Consider the following 18,937-nt stretch of genomic DNA (forward strand, 5'->3'; position numbering starts at 1 on the left):
GATATCCTTTGAGTACCTTCCTTTAGAGACCATCTTCAAGGCCAGCCACACTCATGCAACACATCTTGAGCCCCCATCAGCCATGGCCCCCTTCCACATGGTGTTTTATATCCTAGAACCAGGGACAAACCCGGGCTTTCCACCAGGAACACGAACCTTTCCTGACCACCCTCTTGCCCAGGTAGTGCTCCGGAATTACGGGCGCTGCCTGGATTTGCTTCCAGATAAAGGGAGGCAGCTCTCAGTTTAACAGCATAACCACCACCAAGCTCCCAAAATCCTGCTGCTGGTTTACTTCTGCCTCAAGGGACAATGACTTTGATTTGCAGGAATTCCCTGAACAAGGGTTGCTCACCCTTTGATAGGTGTCCAGTTCTCACCGATGGTAATGGGAACTGTGCACAGCTATTAAAGGATAATAAGAGATACCTTCACACCAACATCTGCTTCAGTTCTCTCAACAAAGGGGTTTATTATTTTTATTTTGATTTCGCAACAATAAATGTTTACAAATTTGAGCAAAAATACCTGGCCCAGCTGCAGCTTCTCTTTGCTTTTCTGTTTCTTGTGAAGCAAGTTAAAAAAAACCCCACCAAACAAAAACCAGCTGAGAAATTACAGTGACTTTACTACTTGTTTTTAAACCGAGCAGAGCCAGTTTCCTACTGGGAGAGATCATTTTGGGAGCCGTTCCAGGTTCTCTCAGAGCTGCTTTCCCAGTTGCTGGGAGCAGCTCTTGGGTGTAGGTGTGGCAAGAGGCTCCAACCTGCACACACTTGCACAGAGCAGCAACTTGAAGAGGAAATGCTCCTTCCACAGTGGAATGAGTTGGGAAGCAGGAGAGTCAAGAAAAAGCAAGATGCGGCAAAGTAACGATTTCTGTGCAGCTCAGTGGGCATGAAGGTAAAGGTGGAAAAAGAGCACACACAGTGCTATGCTCCTTGTGTGAACTTCCCAGAAGTAGCATTTTGAAGTGAGAAAATGACATAATAAGCAGGTTCACACCCCAAAACTGCTTCAGATCTTTCTCAGAATACAGGCTGTTGCATCCCAGCACGCCAGAGTACATGTTAATTTCTTAATACAGATGTAGCAGAACATTTTTTGGCCCACCTGCGCCCCCAGCAGTGACTCTGCTGAGCCCCACAGAGTGCTGTCAGCTATATCACCCAACAAGGTGTGTCTTAAAAACAAGCTCTGCTCCAAAGAAATGAGTTTGGCCTTTTACTTTCAGGCCCTCCAGTCTGGCAGCATTCTTTTCAGGTGAAGGAAATGCTTCCAGGTCTCCTTGCACAGTTTATCCCAACATCGCAACAAGGGGAAAAAAACGCCTGCAAATAATCACTTTCTGCTTGGAGAACTGGAGTCTTTTATCACTTACATACATTTACTGGGAATTAACTGGCAGAGAAACAAAGAAATCTCGTTTTCTAGAGAAGCCTGCACTCGGTGATATGATAAGTGGAACAATGATATCCACTTCATTTTTCCTTTAAATTGCTGTACACACACTTATTAACATTCATGCTACAAAGCCCATAAAATCCATGGGTTTAAACATGCAGGCTGTGTTTTACCTGGGAAAAAGGAGCATAGTTCCTCTTTCTGGATCAGACAAACATAATCCGGGCATACACAACGCACCTTCTCCCTCCTGTGCCAAAGTATATATCCCATAAAGCAAAGGCAAACCAGCTCCAGGGTTACACCTAACTCGTGTTGCAAAAGTTTTTCAAGTCAAAGCAATCAACTGTAGAAGAACTGCGATGATATCACAGATTTTATCCCAAATATTGTGATCTTCGGTATCTTTCCTATTGTTGTGCTTCCTGATGCTGTATTAATATCTATTAAAAGCCCCTCTGCTTTCACTGAGGAGGAAAAGAGTGTTCCTTGCTGTCACCACTGCCCAGAGAAATCAGAAAAATGGCCTCCAGCTCTCAAAGCCAGAAGACCAAGAGAACAAATGCATGCATGATTACTCTTTTAACATCTCACCATTTTTCAAACCCCTCTCTTTTGTTTCTGGGGGATCTGACTCATAATTTTCAGAAGCAAACAGGAAGCACTGCAGACATCTCGAAGTATTTCCTTTCTCCACCCTCCCACCCACCTCTCTTGTCTTTAACTTGATTTTTGGACACTTTTATTATTCCTTTTGCTAATCAGCAGTGAAATAGCACTTCTTCACACCAGCTCCAGCGTGTCAAGGTGCGGGAGACCAGCTTTTGCCCAAATCAAAGGGAGAGGTGCCCTTCATCTCCTCACAGGACAAAGCAGGGCTTTCACTGCCTGAGGAAGGCCCCCGGGGCTGGCAGAGGCAGGAACCAGCTGTGAGAAGTTCAGGTGCTGGACACGATCCTTGCCCAGCACCTCCCCACAAGAGAGTCTCACCAAGTGGGACCTGCAGGGGACAAACAGGATGAAGAAGTGTTGGAAGGTAATGTGCCAGGAAAGCCTTTTTACCTCACTCTGTTTATTGCAGCATTTCCTTTCATTGTATACATGGGAAAAAAATAACATTTCCCCTTCTCCATTCACCAGCAGGACCTGTCACAGCACTGGGCAAGCAGCTGCCTGGTGCAGGCTGGGCAGGAGGCATGACACAGGGGGAGCCTTGGAATCGGCTCCTCCACACCCAGAGCTGCAACAGCAGGGGGTTTTAGCTTGTTTTTTAGCTTGTCCTGCTACAGCCAGAAGTTTTTGATGCCCACAGGCATCCAGCACATGCCTTCAAGCAAGAGGTGCATAGGGGAGGGACAAAATCTGATTTTGTGAGACAGGCTGGCAGGGGGATGGCACAGCAACAGGGCTCCAAGGCCTCGGGGAGGTGTGGCACAAGTGAGGGGGGAGAAAAACAATATGAGCAGAAAAGAAAGGACCTCGTTGGAAGAAGACCATGCAGATACCATGAGGGACTGGAGCAAGGTGAGAACGTGGTGGGTGATGAACTAATAGCCATGGTTACTTACTCCTGCATGACCAAGTGGTAGGGACCATGGAGGCAACAGATGCAACAGAAATCCCTGTTTCCCTTTTCAGAGATGTCAGCTCTCTCAGGCCACTTCTTCTTATTTTCTTAAGGGAAAATTGTAAGTAAATGGGATACATTTTAGCAGCTCCTCCCAGAAAGAACATGTTCCACCTTTCAGGGTACTTGGTGTATTCCACCTCTCTGTGTCAGTGTAAGGTTTTAAATGCAGTTACAGGCAAGCCTGAGATCCTGAGGTTTTTATATCCCTGCCACCCTGGATCCCATAGTGACTGTCTACTTCACACTTTCTCTGCAAGGGGAACCTGGACACAAAAGAAAAAAAAGCACACCAAAGTTCACATCTAGTTTCAAGTCAAACAAACTACTTGGTGTGCACAGCCCCCCCTTTAAAAAGTTCTAATCTAATATTGTGCAATAATATTCAGCCCAGTAAAACTATTCAAAGCTTTTCCTTATCACTCCACAACCCTCTTGGACACATTATCACAAGAAGTTAACCCGCTGCCTGGCACATTAAGATTAAAAACATACCCGCTGCCTCAGCTCCTATTCCCTATTCATTTGTGCATAGTAAATAATACTCCACAGCTATAAGTTGATCTGAAAAGATAGCCCAGCACCCCACCCAAAAATCAGCTCAGTTTTTATCACCTTCCCAGATTTTATGACATAATCCAAAAGCCAATTGACTATCTCTGTGGTGAGGCTTTGAGGACTTTCTTTACATAGTTCTTTTTCCAAGTCAAACAGCCCCACACTGTCTGGGATAATCTCATCCACTCACATAAACAATTGGTCTGATATACTTTGATTAAAACTTCCGTTTCAGAGGACATTGAGACACTCCAGTCTGAGTGGCAGAAGATCTGGCCTCCTGCTAAAACTGACAGGCTCTTCCCAAGCTTTTTCTCTGACTGGGAATTGCAGCTGCAGCCTTGCCCCACATCTCTCTCTGAAGTTCTCCACTGTTTCCTGATTTGACACATGGAAATAAAACAGCCTCCCTGGCACTCTTTTGAGTTACAAGACTCATAGATCACAACATTCAATAAAAGGATTAAGTTGACCCAAATCCAGGCAAGGGCAAAAGTAAACATTACTCTGGCTCACTCATTTCATGTTACAACCTTTCACAGCCTGAGGGTCTCTGAGCAACAGTCAACTCTGTTAGCACAAATCATCTATTCAATTGTTACAGTATATTAACTCCTGTTGCTTAGAGAGGGCTAAGAAGCACTCATAGAAACTGTTTGGATGCTGAACAGTGACATGAGGCCACTGATAAAAAATAGCCTTCAGAGTAAATGCATATCCACAGCCTCACCGGTTTGAAAAACTATTCACCAAAGCAAAAGGCACAATAATCTGATACCACAGTTAACTCACATATAAATCCCTCCATCAGCACAGTGCCCTAAATAAGACCTCAGAAGTTAACTGCTCTCTTCTGATCCATTTAGATAGATACAGATATTGGTTAAGCCTAAATAGATAATATTTCTTAGCAAAATTGAAGCAGAGACAAGGATTTATTGCACTGCATGTATGTGCTTCTTGACACTCTGGTAACTTAAAAGGATTACAAATTGCTCCTGCACCTCACAGTGTGCAGTTCATCTGGTTGGTCTGCAGCTTCGTGTCAGCAATTATGTGAATTGGAAGTGAGTTTGAGCCTTTGTTGTTTCCTCTTCTCTAACCTTTACTCTGAAGGAGTTTTAGAACATGTTTTTGTTTATTTTTACCTTTCAAGTTTAATTTTTTTTTCATAGGAAATGAGCACCAAAAATAACTATTTGTTTGTGTATAAAGCTCTGTGTTTATACAACAGAAAAGCTTGTATCTAACTTGTCATCCTGAAATTGGAGAAAAAAGTATCACAGCACTTAATTCACCAAAGTTATGCCTTAGCTCTTGCCAACTAACTTTGTAGAGATCTTGTCAGAGCTGTGGAGCAGACTTTCAATTGGCATTTGGATCAGCTTCTCTGCTGACTTACCCTGGCAACACAGTGCCCAGAAAACAGCTGACCAGCACGAGCTCAGTTCTCCATCTGCAAGGGATGACACAAATATCCCACTTCCCCTCCTTTCAACAGTACAAGATGCAAAACGAAACTTCACAGCACCCCCAGAAACCGCCCTCTGGCCAAGACTCACTTGAAAGCAGCTTCCTGCATTAGAGCTGATAAATCAGAAATTCAAACACACAGAAATTTATCTGGACACCCATGTGCCAGTTTAAGCTGGGAACACCAGCCTCCAAATGGAAAATCCATCATCTCCAGAGCACAAAGAGCCACCAGTCAGCTGGGGAAGTGTTAAACCTGTCCACTGCCTCTCCTGTGTTTGGCCTTTACAGAAAGGATCTCGTGTCATTGGATCTATACTATTATAATGAACATATCAGTCCCTTCCAGAAAATCCTCAGTCCCTTCACATTCATGGTCTATCTGAAAAGATCAATCTAGGGAGTAGGTAGTGGTGGAGTCATCAAATTCCTGACTTAAATCCCCAATACAGGCAAAGATCAGAGACTCCCTTCCTGCAAACTAACAGGAAACCAAAACTCATTGGCATCCCGAGACTCAGAATCACTTAATTTTCCAAACTCCCTCAGAAGCAGAAACTATGCAAAAGACTGTTTAGTGATAACAGATAATCACTTGTGATCTGTTTGAGTTGTGTGGACCCTTTACAGTTCCAATTTCCCCTTTGACATCCTGCCACCAACCACACAAACTGCAAGTGCTGTGGCAGAAGTATCAGTCGTACAAAATGTCCCCTGCAGGGTGTCACTGCCAGCACAAACCACTCCTTCAGGATGCCAGAGCTTGGTAACAGAGACAAACAAGCTTCCAGTTCCTCCACAAGGAGATGAAATGTTGGAAACAATGGACCACAGTGAACCCCCTCAGCCTGGAAGAGATCCCAACACACTTCACTGAATGCATAGGACCTCCTGTCTCTTCTCCTCAACTAAATAACCTGCTTCATTTCACTCAGAATTATTCCCCATAAGATTATTCTCCATTTTATATGGAGCAGACTGAGAACTTATGGAATATTTAAGGCCCAGCTTACAAAATACATCCATATTTCTTCTGTCTGTAAAAGTCAGGGAGAAAAAAACCTGCCTCTGTTTTTCAATAGAAATAATGAGTGTCTTCAGCAATCCTTAGAAAACAGGGAATCAGGTCTGATTCCTCAAACCACCATCACATCAAACCAATCAAAACCAGCCAGAACATGAAAATTCCAGAACTCCTCCAACAGGAAACATCACTCACAAACCTAGATACCCACATCCAAGGTGTAGATTCCACTCTGACAGCATTTGAAGATACTTGACAACATTTCAGCACTCGGGCAAGTCTGGAAATACAACAACTTCGTTATCCTCAGCGGACTGAAGTGATTGGAAAGAAGAGGATATTTTCAGTTCTTTCGAGCTAAAGGGATAAAATTCCTTTAGTTCTTCTATGAACTCTGCTAAAGCAAGATAACAGATGAAAAGCAGCTACTGAAAAGGTGCTCTTTGACCTCAGCTTGCTGGAAATCTTCATTCTTTGGTCTGGAAATGAACTCGGTCTCTTTAGTCCATGCACTTGTCACTACAAGGGCAGACTATTTTAACACATACATTTCTATGTAACTACATAAAAAAGGAGGCACAAAGTGCAATTGGGGCTAAATTCTCCTTGATTCACTATGTCTCACTCACATCCAGTCAACTCCTGGACTTCATAAGCTTTTCCTATAAAATTGCATCCAAGAGATGTTCATGTTCCCAAACAGGCTCAAACAAGCTTTTCCAGTCTAGTGTTTGATCCTCTACACAGTCCACATCCCACCAAAATTCCTTTATAATATAGAGATTTGCTTTACACTGAAACAAAACAACTTCTGGAGTATAATTCATACTCTCATCCACTTCTGCTTTAAATTCCTCAAAAGCAATGGGACATAGTGCCCTTATTTCCTTGAATCTATAAAATAAGAGAGTTGAAAGGATTCATACCTTCCTCACACCCATCAGCCTGTGGGCACACTGAGAGAGGAAACCTGCAGTCTCAAAGACTTAGTGAAATACTTGGAAATAAAATTTTCCTTTGATACATTGATGGATCTTAGTCTTGTTTCTAAACCTACAAGAATCACTCAGCCAAGTCTCTCCTATTTGAAGTGCCCTTTGGTGCCTGACTCCACAAGCACCAGGAGATTTTGGGAAATAAATCACCACTATGTCACAGAACTATCAATTCTCTTGGAGAAAAAAAGCTCAGCTCTTCAGCAACACACTCCAGTGCTGCCCCCACAAAATGCTGTTGCACTGGGGCTCTGTCTCTTTTATCTATCTTGCAAACATCACATTTCCTGCACCGTTTTCCACATCCTGCTCACACATCACTTAATCAGATGGTTTTTAAATTACTCTCACAGCCCCTCAAATTTCAGCAGTTTCAAAGCAACACTACAATTTCTGAGTGAATAGAATCACCTGTGCACCATCTCATTTCTAACTTCCAAGCTTGCCTGACATGACCAGAAAACATTGATGTTGCCACTCTGAGGGGATGCTACACATTCTTTTTGGCTGCTCTGAAGTCCATTCCAGGAACAATACATCCATCAAGTGAATGATTCAGGGGGATTTGCATCTTATTCAGGATGTTTTGCAAGTTAGGAGAAGGCAAGAAAAAAGTGATGCCTTTTTCAGCAGAGTCATTCCTTGAAATAATTCTTTGATCTTCTGCCTAAGGCAATATCTGCAGGAGTTCATTTGGGTGAGGCATCAAGGTCATCCTGCTGCTCCCAGATCTCTGAGCACCCGAGAGCTGGAAGAACAGCCCTATTAATTCCTACAACTAAACATTAAGCTGCTCTCAAGGTGTCTCAGCATAGTACTGACCTCATACTTCTTCCTCAGACAAATTAAAATGAAAATGTCTGAAATTTTAAGCACCAAGCACTACTTGTCCCCAAGGAGTTTAAAAATTATATTTTGTCACCTTCTCAAGTCCCCTTTGTCTTTTCATACTTACATTTCCACACCTGGATAACCAATCTGCAAGTTCATTTTTAAAGTCAAGCCTGTGCTAAGGCTCAAACCCAAAGCTTTCCTCACCTATATTTTGAGGAAAAACAGATCAGGACCACAGCAAATATATTTCTGACCAGCTCAGTGACCCTACTTTGCTGTTTGAGAGAGGGTAAATTGCCTGCTCTTTTCCCAGACAGTTTGTAATTGCTGCCCATGAAAGGTTTCACTTTCACCTGCAAATCATTATTCAAAGTGTCACTAGGAAACTTTTTTCCTTTGACTCCTACGGATGCACCCAGTTATTTTTTCAGATGGCATTTTCATTATTGCTTTATTTCCACCTGCAAGGCTTCCAGCTCTTGTATTAGAAACCATATCAATTTTCTCTGGTCTCTTTTGAGGGTCCATATTATTTCTTGCTCCACATGTAATACCAGTCCCAAATTTCCATTTTGGAGGTCGGATCCACCCCAGAATACCCTATTATCATTAGTCACAGGTAATTATGTCAGTTCTGGAGACATAAAGGCTGTTTCTGCTATAAAGAAAAGTTGGAGATGGCTCCAGGTATTTCCTTGATCATTTATTCGGAAATAATTTTATAGAATCATTTAGGTTGGAAAATACCTTTAAGATCATCAACCAAATCCAAGGATTTGTGAATTCTTATTTTCCTGGGCAGAGGACAAAACAAACAGCAGGAGTTTCTTTGATAACAGTTTTCAGGGAGAAGAGTGCTCAGCAGCACACTCACTTTTATTGCCTCTGGGTCACCATATCAGATTTTTCTCTGGCTCTGACTGAGGTTTTTGTCTTATCCTCTCTGTACTCATTTAGGCCCCTTTAGCTTGCCCTGATGATGCTGAATTTCTTTCTAAAAAGCTTCTTGGATAGCAAGACTCAGCTTTTCCTCAGGTTTTACCAAGTGTATGTGCTTTGGGTGATGATTTCCATTCTTCCAGTAATCTGGCAGCAGAAAGTAGGAAGGATTTTCTCTCTCACCCCCATTACAAATGAAGAACATTAATAATTGTATTTACCACTGTCAAAGAGGTTCCACCCAACATTTGAGCATAAGCAAGTGTAAAACTCTCTTCAGCACACTTTTTTCTTGTCACGATAAACCTCATTCTCCATCTTTAGATGCATCCTTAAGATAAAACAACTTTTGATACATGAAAACTTTAATAAACTAACTAGCTTTGTCACAACTGCCTTGCTCCCGTGAGATAAACCAATATAAAACAATTCATGTATTGAACAGCTTGGTAGATCAACACTTACAAAAAGAGCACTGACCCAGAACTTGGAGTCTTTGGTTATTTTCCACAATTTGTCAACAACCTTGTGCAAGTCTCTTGTGTCCCACCCTTTAATCCAGTATCTCCTCTTAAACATAGTTTAGATCCATAGTTGAAAACTCAAACCAGCACTGTCCCGCTTCCAGCTTAAGTAAAACAATTCCATTAGGAGCAGTCTAATCACAGGAGGGAGTTTAATCTGACATGGAAAGGAAACGGACCAGGTGAAACCAAGTTTGACTCCACAGTGTGGCCTCAAATGAGCTGGTACAACCAAACTTCCCATGCAAATGGCTTTGCTATATCCTAGATATTCCAGGGGGGTTGCAAAATTAATTGGTTCTTACATTCAGTGGCAGAAAAACCTGTTCAACTACAAAAGTTAATACAGACAAGAATTATTGCCTGCTAGGTCCTGACCTTGTTTTGTTTCAGCAAGAGAAGCCATTGCTGACACAAACCTCTGACCCAAACCCTGCAGCTGCCCAGAGGCCACAGCAGTGCCCTCTCTGAGGAGCCTTTGAAGGGTCTCATGACCAAATCCTATCAATCTTTTAGTATCCCAGAAGATCCAGCCAAGGAAGTAGAAATCTTAACTTGGCTTCTATTCAACAAGTTATTAAAACTGCCTCATGATATATTTGCAACTTAAATCTACAAATTTGCAGGTGATCCCTACATTTTGGATCACCTATACAGGAAATAATGTCATGAGACTTAGTTACTTTTTCTGAGTAAAATAATCTATAATATCATAGAATGACCTGGGTTGGAAGGGACCCTAAAAATCATCTAATTCCAACCCCCTGCCATGGGCAGGGACACCTTCCACTAGACCAGGGTGCTCAGAGCCCCACCCAACCTGGCCTTCAACACTTCCAAGGATCCAGGGGCAGCAACAGCTTCTCTGGGTAACCTGTGCCAGGGCCTCCCCACCCTCCCAGGGAAGAATTTCTCCCTAATATCCAATCTAAACCTACTGTCTGTCAGTTTGAAGCCATTCCCCCTTGTCCTGTCACTCCAGGCCCTTGGAAATAGTCTCTTTCCATCTTCCTTGTGGGCTCCCTTCAGATCCTGGAAGGCCACAATCAGGTCACCCCAAAGCCTTCTCTTCTCCAGGCTGAACAACCCCAACTCTCTCAGCCTTTCCTCACAGCAGAGCTGCTCCATCCCTTCAATCAACTTGGCCAGCCTGACATGCAAATAAACTGTTACGTCCTCACCACCTAAAAAAAAATTCCTCTTAACTTTCTGTATGTTATTTTGTATTTTTATCTTTTAAAGGCAAGAATTTTTTTTCTGTATACTAATATTCTTTATAAATAACATGCTATGATGATATGTAAGGATATCTGCAAAGATAACTGAAAATCTTGAGACTTGGACTTCCTGTGTTTACTGCAATAACTTCAGTGTCTTTAAAGCAACCTAAAGTCCAAAACAATTCTACATCAGTTCATTACTTATGAAACCTGTTTGACAGTAAAGCTTAACTTACTGAGTTCTGCCTTCAACCTAAGAAGCATTACAGAGATGGCCCTACCTGATTTTTATATCAGCAAGCCTGATGTAAAACCTCATTTTAGAATATCAAAATTCCACAAAACTCTCCACCTAAGTCTGACCTTTCATCTCTCTGTAAAGAGCCAAGCTCACTAGGCCCTGTCAAATTTGGGTGAGGAGTGAAGCCTATGGATTGGCACCCTCAGGCTGGTATTAAGTCCACCTTGGCAAAAGGTGATAACCTCAATAAATTGTCCAAAATATCAGAGAAAATACTACTAACAGGCACTTAATCTCTTTCACTCCATGCAGTTTGTTAGGTTGGGGTTTTTTAATGAAGGATTTAAAAAAAAAAAAAAATTTAAGTAGCCTTAAACTTTTATTCTTTGATGGGAAGAATGGACCTTGCTTAGTGATGCATTTGAACATTTTTCAGCATTCAAAACTACACAAGGTCTGCTCTCTGTTTTCAAAAGCGATATCCAGTCTTTCCCAATCCATTAATTTTGTTTCCTCTCTTTATTTATTGTTTCTGAACAATAAAAAGACACAAGCCAGACTGAAATGGTGACTAAGAACATTTTAGCAAAGTACACCACTGTTCCTGTTACCTGGAACAACTGGGGGGCCTGTCAGAAATCTAAGCCCAGCTAAATGTAAAACAAAATCAACCAGGACATGCAAAAAGCACTGCTTGGGGTCTCAAGTACTCACATACCATTAGTTAGGCCCCCCTACCTGCAAAGCACACACTTTAAGTTAATGGAAGAAAATTACTACTAAACTCAGGGCACTTCTTACATTTCATTAGTGATCATTCTGGTTTTCAAGCTTTTCTCCATGAGGGAGTTTTCAGCTGCCCCTGCAACACTGATTAACTTGTGTGTGTCAAGTGCAGGGAATAAAAAAGCTGTTTGAAATTCAAACAAGCTCCTAAAAGGGAATCAAGATAAGAAGTCCAAGCACTGGATCACAAGAAGTTTCTGTATTTTGAGATTCATATAAAAAGCCTCGTTTCAGTTTTTGTTTGTTGATTTTCTTTTAAATGACATTGATTTTTATCTGCTGGAGGTCAAAGAATAAAAACCTGATTACTGGTTTTAATACCAATTCTTGGTACAGAGAAGAGCTGTAGCAAACTTAGTATCAAATGGTAACAACCGCACTTGGATATGCCCTTCCAGCCTCCTTCCACCAAGTATTTTCATATAAATTTCAACTACATGTCTTCACTCATGCAGCAGCAACAACCTAAAGGGACATTTCAAAAGAATTGCCCAAACTGTATTACATAGGAATTACCAAGTACTAAATCCATTTTATATAACTTTTGTATTACAAAAGGTCCCATAGGCAACCTTAAAACTCTTTCTACAGGAACTGAACCTTCACCTCAGGCATTCTCCTGGAGAAGGTGATATAGTTCTGCATTTTCCTAAACAACACCAAAAACCCTTGGAACAAAAAAAAAAAAATCAACAGGTATTCAAATGTTTGAGACCACAGCAGCCTTAGCACAAGCCTCAAACATTTGAAAAATCAAAGTACACAGAGAGTCACAAAATCAGCACTAGCTGAGCAGCAAGACCAGTCCTGACACAACCTTTTGGTTTCCACAGCCAAAACAGCCCCTCAAAACCTCCACCAGTACCTAATATAGGACATGAATAACAGGTCCATTTTAACCCTGCTTTTTTGTTTAACTCTTTTCCTAATTTTGCAGCAAAAACTTACCTTGCTAGAATGCAATTCCTTGGTTTGTTTCATATTTGAGGTGAACTGAGGTAGTGAAAACAGAAGTTACTTTTACTTCTCTAGAGAGAGGGAACACAAAGCTGCTGGACAACTGGGGCTTCCCTGTAGCCCCCCAGGAAAGGAAGCTGGAAACCCTGGGAACTGGGATTCACTTCCCACACAGCTGCAGGCCCAAAGCATTGAGGTTTAGCATCATAAACAGAATTTACATCAGGAAGTGTTTACACATCTTCATAGTGGTGGAAGGATTGATTCAAGTAATTAGATGGAATGAGACTTACAAATAATCAATAGAAGTTTAAAAGAATCAGTCACAAGGGAATTATGTCCTTTTAACATAATTAAAACATACACCTCTGATTAAGTGGCAAAACACAACACACAGGAGGTAAAAAAGCAAAATCCTGAATGACTGTTCATTTTCCTTTCTCCAGTTTTGCCATAAATATCCCTTATCAAGTACATCATACAAGAAGTAACCGACCTTTCAAAGCAAGCAAAAACCAGACTTTCAAGTGCAGTAAATCCACGTGCAGAGGACACAGCTCAGTGTTACTGCTCAACAAACAGGCTCAGGCTTCAGCCGAGTAGCAGCCACCGCCTACACCTCGAACAGCAAACGGTTTCAAACACCGGCTGAGCAAAGGTTCAGGAGCTTCTTGGGAAATCATATTCCAGGCTGGGGAAGTCAAAGATTGACCTGACTCTTTCCTCTGTGGTACCTTTAAAATACAGGGTAGTCGTGATTTCTAACAGCACCAAGAACCACGTCAAGACTGGTTTAGTTTAGTTAGTCCTCTCATTATGTAAAAGGCAGTTAAAAAAAGACTTTAAGTCATGCAGGTCAAACAATCTCCCCTCTCTTTCCTGACTACTCCCCACATTACCCATAGCCCAGCTGAGAACTTGTAGTATGTCTTATCTCAATTCAAAATTCCTCTCTTATTTCCATTACTACCACACAGCTTACAGGTAAACTCCCTCCTGCATTAATCAATCAGTTCTTTCCCTAACCCCAATTTTCTCCCCAGTTCTGCTCGATAACGAGCTCTCTGCACCAAGGATATTCCATTTTAGCACACAGACTCATAAATCATAACACTGTAATTAAGTCTAATGCTTTTTTCCCCTCACACCCAGGCTAGGCTCTGTGTATAAGGAAAACTTCAGAAACAAGTCTGAGCCCTCCGGGGCTTATTACTCGCTGCATTCCCGTAAGGCTGCTTTGTGGAAAGCTTTGTCTCATTGTTTATTTAAGGATGGCACTGTTGTTACAACATTTGAAACTGAGCATCAAAATAAAGGCTGTTACAAATGGCAAAGCTGGAGCCGTGCCTAATTGCTAGTGAGAGTGGATAATTACAGAGGATATAAGCTTTGATATATGTACTGCATGGCAAGGTATGCAAGATAGAGGGCTGTATTATGTGTCTACATCTCCACTTACACGGCATTTATTGTAAGATCAATGAAAGTGTTTAATAATGCATCTAATATAGCTTGTGCTTTACAAAGTTATCACAGAAAAGCAATACCCCACACAGCTGAAAAGTGTACATTAGCATATATTCAAAGCAGCTGGAGGGTTCAGAGCAGGGCTGCTGCATCAGAAAGACAACCAAACATATTCCTGAAAATGCCAAACCTACACAGTATTTAAAAAAAATTACACACAATCAAAACTGTCAAATCTCATTGGTACCATTAGTCTGGAGGATAAAGTACCTAGGAAACAAAACCTACAAGTACTTTTGCCCACAGAAAAGCTGAAATGCATCTTCCCTTCCCTCTTCCAGGTATTATTTGATTCTACGTATACCAGAACTAAATTATGAGTAACTCTAGTTATGCCACTCTCACTTTCTTCAGGCTTTTTTATTCTTTCCTGACTAATTACCTTTTTTCAGCTGGGACATGAAAGAAAAATTTGCTATTAATTAAAGGATACTCTGTTCCTTAACCATGGCTTACATCTTCAGACAGTAGGAGAGAAGGGTTAGAAAAATAAGGGCTCTGATGAAAACTCTGCATTGGTGTGTTGTGAGCATCATCAGTCACTGCACCTTTTCTCTTAGGGACCATTCCTGAAGGCACCAGGATAACAAGTTTTAGCTTTGTTATATTTGGAATATTCTGATTTATGCTGTTTCTAAAGCACTTTCTACTTCACCTTGCCTCTTCACGAAGTGTGATTGACTCAATCTGTGTGTGAAGTCCAACTTCAAAAAGACAACTCCTGCACAAAAATCCAGTGAAGGAGCTTGAATAAACCTGTGATATTTCAAACAAGAAAGTTCCAAGAAGAGCTTTGAAAAATTAAGATGAGATATCCAGGAAAAAATCAACATTAGACTGAGGAAAATTAGTAAAAATACTCTACAACACACTTTTTGCTGCTAATGAGAAATACAACTCAGCACCCCTCATCATCCAGGGCCACGTATGACCAAGCAGGTGGGTCCTGCTTCATGCTCCAGTGATTATGTTCCATGAGATCTCTCCCTGCTATGGCATAGAAGCACATTTATGGAGGTGAGACAGGAATGCAGCTCCCCATGGTGACTAAAAGGCTCACCCTCAAACTTTCCTACAGCTGATCCTGGCCATTGTCCTTACTTGCTTTTTTCCTTCCACCCCTCCCATCAGGAATACTTTTTTCCCCTCATTGTACTGATAGGTGATTAATACAATTTTCATTCTCAGCATTCACAGCCAAAATACTGAGAAAGGTGGTCTCAAGGTTCAGACACTAGTCTAAGACAAGATAACTGAATTCACTGCCTGGCTCTGACACACCCTCCCTGTGGGACATAAAGCCTCCAACTGTGTAAAAGTTTTACTGTGTCAAACCCCTCAGTATTAGCACAATTCCATAACCCAGCACAAAATACATCTTGCAAGGGCAGAAAACTATCAAGGGATGTAAATTCCTTCTCCCAAATGTTTCCTTTTCTGCACTAAATTTCAAGGCTATCAGCTTATATGTCCAAAAGCATTCTCCTATTTAAAAAGGAAGGAGGGGAGGTGGGGGATTGGAAAAGCCAGAAGACACACCATCAGCACCTCAGAGCAGCATTCAAATCCAGAATAAGCCCAAAGCCAAGCAGAAAAAAGAGCGGGGGATTGTTTGGATTCTCAGTACCTCAAGTATCCAAAGGCCTGCTGAAAATGCTGAGCCCTAAAACCCTTTCCTGTACCAATAGCCAGAGATGCCCCTCTCCATGTGGGATCCACAGCCTGGAACATCCTCCTGGAGACCAGTGGTTACACCTCTTCTTCCAAAAAACTGAGCCCAATCTCTGCCTCTTAAAATATGGATATAGGAAGAAGAATTTGGAGCAGGCACTGCCTGACTTCCCTGCCCCCATCCCACCCTACAGCACTAACCTCAGATGTGGAAGAGAGGTTCAGTCTCCTCTTCAGACTAAGAGAGATCAAATGTGAAAGCAAAGCCCTCATCCCCACATCCAACAGCTGTTTATAGTCATGAAACAGTTCAGAGACAAGGAGGATGAGAACATAGATTTCCTCCAGCTCAAAGGAGTGCCCCAACCCTTTGAGTACCACTCACAGAATCTTGTTCCAGCAATTCCCAAATGCTCATTCCAGAGGGAGGTGTGGAAAGGCCCTGCTGCCCTCACCAGGCTCACCTGGATCAAGGGCCAAGGGCGCAGATCCCCTGTCTCCTAAAAAAAGGCAGTTGGGACCTCCTAAACTACACAAGAGGAATATTGCCACACTCAGGTTATAGGAGCTATTAACCTGACCCCACACATGACCTGAACAGCTCAGCTACATCTTTCTCTTGGCTTAAAGTTTTCAGCAAAAACAGACCATGTGGAAATTTCTGCACCAGCAAGTGAGGAAAAAATACTCTAAAATGCATGAAACAGCCTATGCTTAGAAATCTCCCTCAAAACCCATTTGTTGAGCTGGTTCAACTCCTCAAGGAGTGAGGTCCCCTGCCATGACAGACCTCCCCTGCTTGCAGAGGTGCTGGGCACTTTTTTATCCTATTTATAGAACGGCCTTGCTCACACTTTGTTTAGGAAACAATCAGCCTTTGATAGCTTAAAATCAGCAGGACTCTCTCCCTGCTCCAGAGTCATAGGCCTGAACTGGATTTCAAGTTCTTGAAACAGCAGGAGACTCCCCAGTGGGCTCCATAGTGCAGGTGACAGGCTGGTTTGCCCGGCAACATTTCAGGTGTAACCCAGGCAAAAGCAATTAAACAAGGACCCACAGCAGTCCAAAAAAAAGAGAAATCATTCCTAATCCTACCCCACCTTGTCCTCACCAACTAGAGGCACCTGTGGAAAATGAGGGTTCATCTTTTCAGGTGTTTGCAAAGTGCAGCTGAGCAAGTTTTCCCTGAGTATAAGAGTTTTTTTCTGCATCTTGTGTTGCTGCAACCAGTCCAAAGGCAGCAATTGCAAGAGCTGGCACAGATATGGTAACCTGGCATCACAACTTTAAATGTCAGTCCAAGCTCTTGTACCACCAGCAAAGGGGTCAGCATTCCCATTCAGCAGGTATGGGGGTTTTTCCACTGGCAAATTCAAGTTTCCTGCAGCTCCTCCACTCCAGCCTCCTGGCTCTCAGGCTGCTTTTACTATGTCAGAGAGCAGGGCACAAAAAAGTTGGACTGAAAAGCCAACAGAGGTACATCAGCATTGTTGAACTCCTGGCCTGTCACTGAAGGAGTCTTGTCTCCTGATGCACACAGGAGTCTTGTCTCATCCCAAGCAGTTTTCTTGAGCTGGGCTGAAAGAGAGCCTGGACAGAGTGTTGGCTTGAGCTCAATTATTTCTTCTAGTAAAGAGCTCCCAGGTGCCTTAGACAAGCTTTGATCTTTGCTTCTCATCTTTAAAACTGGGAATAAATGTCCTGCCTTAACTCCAAGGGATAAGGGGAGGATCAGCAGCCTTAAAACTGTGGCACGGCAATGCCAAAACACATATTGGAGTGACAGTCATACAAGCATTAGTCACAGCAGAAACATCTGTAACTGTGGACAAGCAGGTGCTCTCAGAAAGGAAGAACACAATGAAAAGGAAAGCACAGCAAATTTAGCTTCCTCCACATAGCAGAACACAGAGATGAGATAGAACAAGACAGCAAACCAATGGCGAAATTAAAAAAAAAGAAGTGCTGGGGTTAGAAGAGTAAGAAACAATATCCAGCAATAAACAGTTGCAGAAAGAAAACTTTTTCAGGCAGGATTTAAAATTGCCAGAGTCAGCAATGTCAGAAAGGAGGTGTGAGACAACACAGACAGTCAGTGAGAGGAGGCGCCAAATTAACAAATAGAGGAACAAACCATTGAAAAACACTTGTCAACAGATTAAAAGAGTGAGCAGCAAGGATTGGATGCAATAATAAGATTAAAAAAAATATATAAAAGACCTTGAACACCATCTCTTTTCCAGTAGCAGCACCACTCCAAGTATCTTACACATTCACTGTTTGCATTTTAATACCAACCTTACTTCACCCTACAGTCCCCCATGGAAGGGATCACAGAACACAGGGAGGCTACACCAATACAGGAGCGATACCCGTGTTAACCAGCCTTGGCAGGTTTAACTGTTATTCCAAAGGTACCATTAACGTTTAAGCAGCAAATGACACTGATATCTAACTAGAGTTTGAGCTGCCTTGTCCATGGGATCGCTACAATCCATGCAGTGCAGGAGATGTTGCCAGTGACAAAGGTTTCAGGACATGCTCACTTTGGACATGCCACAAAGTTACTGGAACTACTGCAGCTCTCCTGGGAACATCAGAGGGAACTGCTGCACCCTCGGGACACCTCACTGCAGCCAAACTTCAAAGAAATGTATCAATGTATCGCTATCGTCATTCGCTGAGGTTTTCCCTCCTGGATTCCAAGAAGGTGATTTAAAGCGGCCGAGGTTAATAAAAAACTGAAGCAAGCGGCAGTTCAGCGAAGCAGCCACAGCTAAACTACACCCTTTCACCCTGCAGAGAGAAAGAAGAGCTCACGGGGAAAAAAAGGCATCTCCATTAAATTAAACTATCTGATCGTAAATATCTGATCATCGACAACCACAGACAAGACCTCAGGCAGACACAAACCAGAAGCAAAGGTGTGCAGGTTTTTAACGAGCTGATTCATGGCAAGATGAGCACGGAAACTGTCAGAAATTCTCAGAGGTACAACTAAAATAAATAGATAGATAGATAGATAGATAGACAGATAGATAGATAGATAGATAGATAGATAGATAGATAGATAGATAGATAGATAGATGGCAGCTCTGCGTGCTGACTGCGCTAAGGGCACAGCACAGCGCGGGGTCTGAAGAACCGGGGGCGCCGG

The 18,937-nt window shown here is 42.3% G+C and overlaps 1 protein-coding gene across 3 annotated transcripts in view; it reads right to left on the minus strand.

The window, feature by feature from the left end:
* The window catches only part of ITPR2 (inositol 1,4,5-trisphosphate receptor type 2), a 242,940-nt gene that overhangs the window by 217,500 nt on the left and 6,503 nt on the right, over window positions 1-18,937 (minus strand). The gene's annotated exons all lie outside the window — the stretch shown is intronic.

The sequence above is a fragment of the Corapipo altera genome, unplaced genomic scaffold (genome assembly GCF_003945725.1).
Source record: "Corapipo altera isolate COAL_440 unplaced genomic scaffold, ASM394572v1 239, whole genome shotgun sequence".
Lineage (NCBI taxonomy): Eukaryota > Metazoa > Chordata > Aves > Passeriformes > Pipridae > Corapipo > Corapipo altera.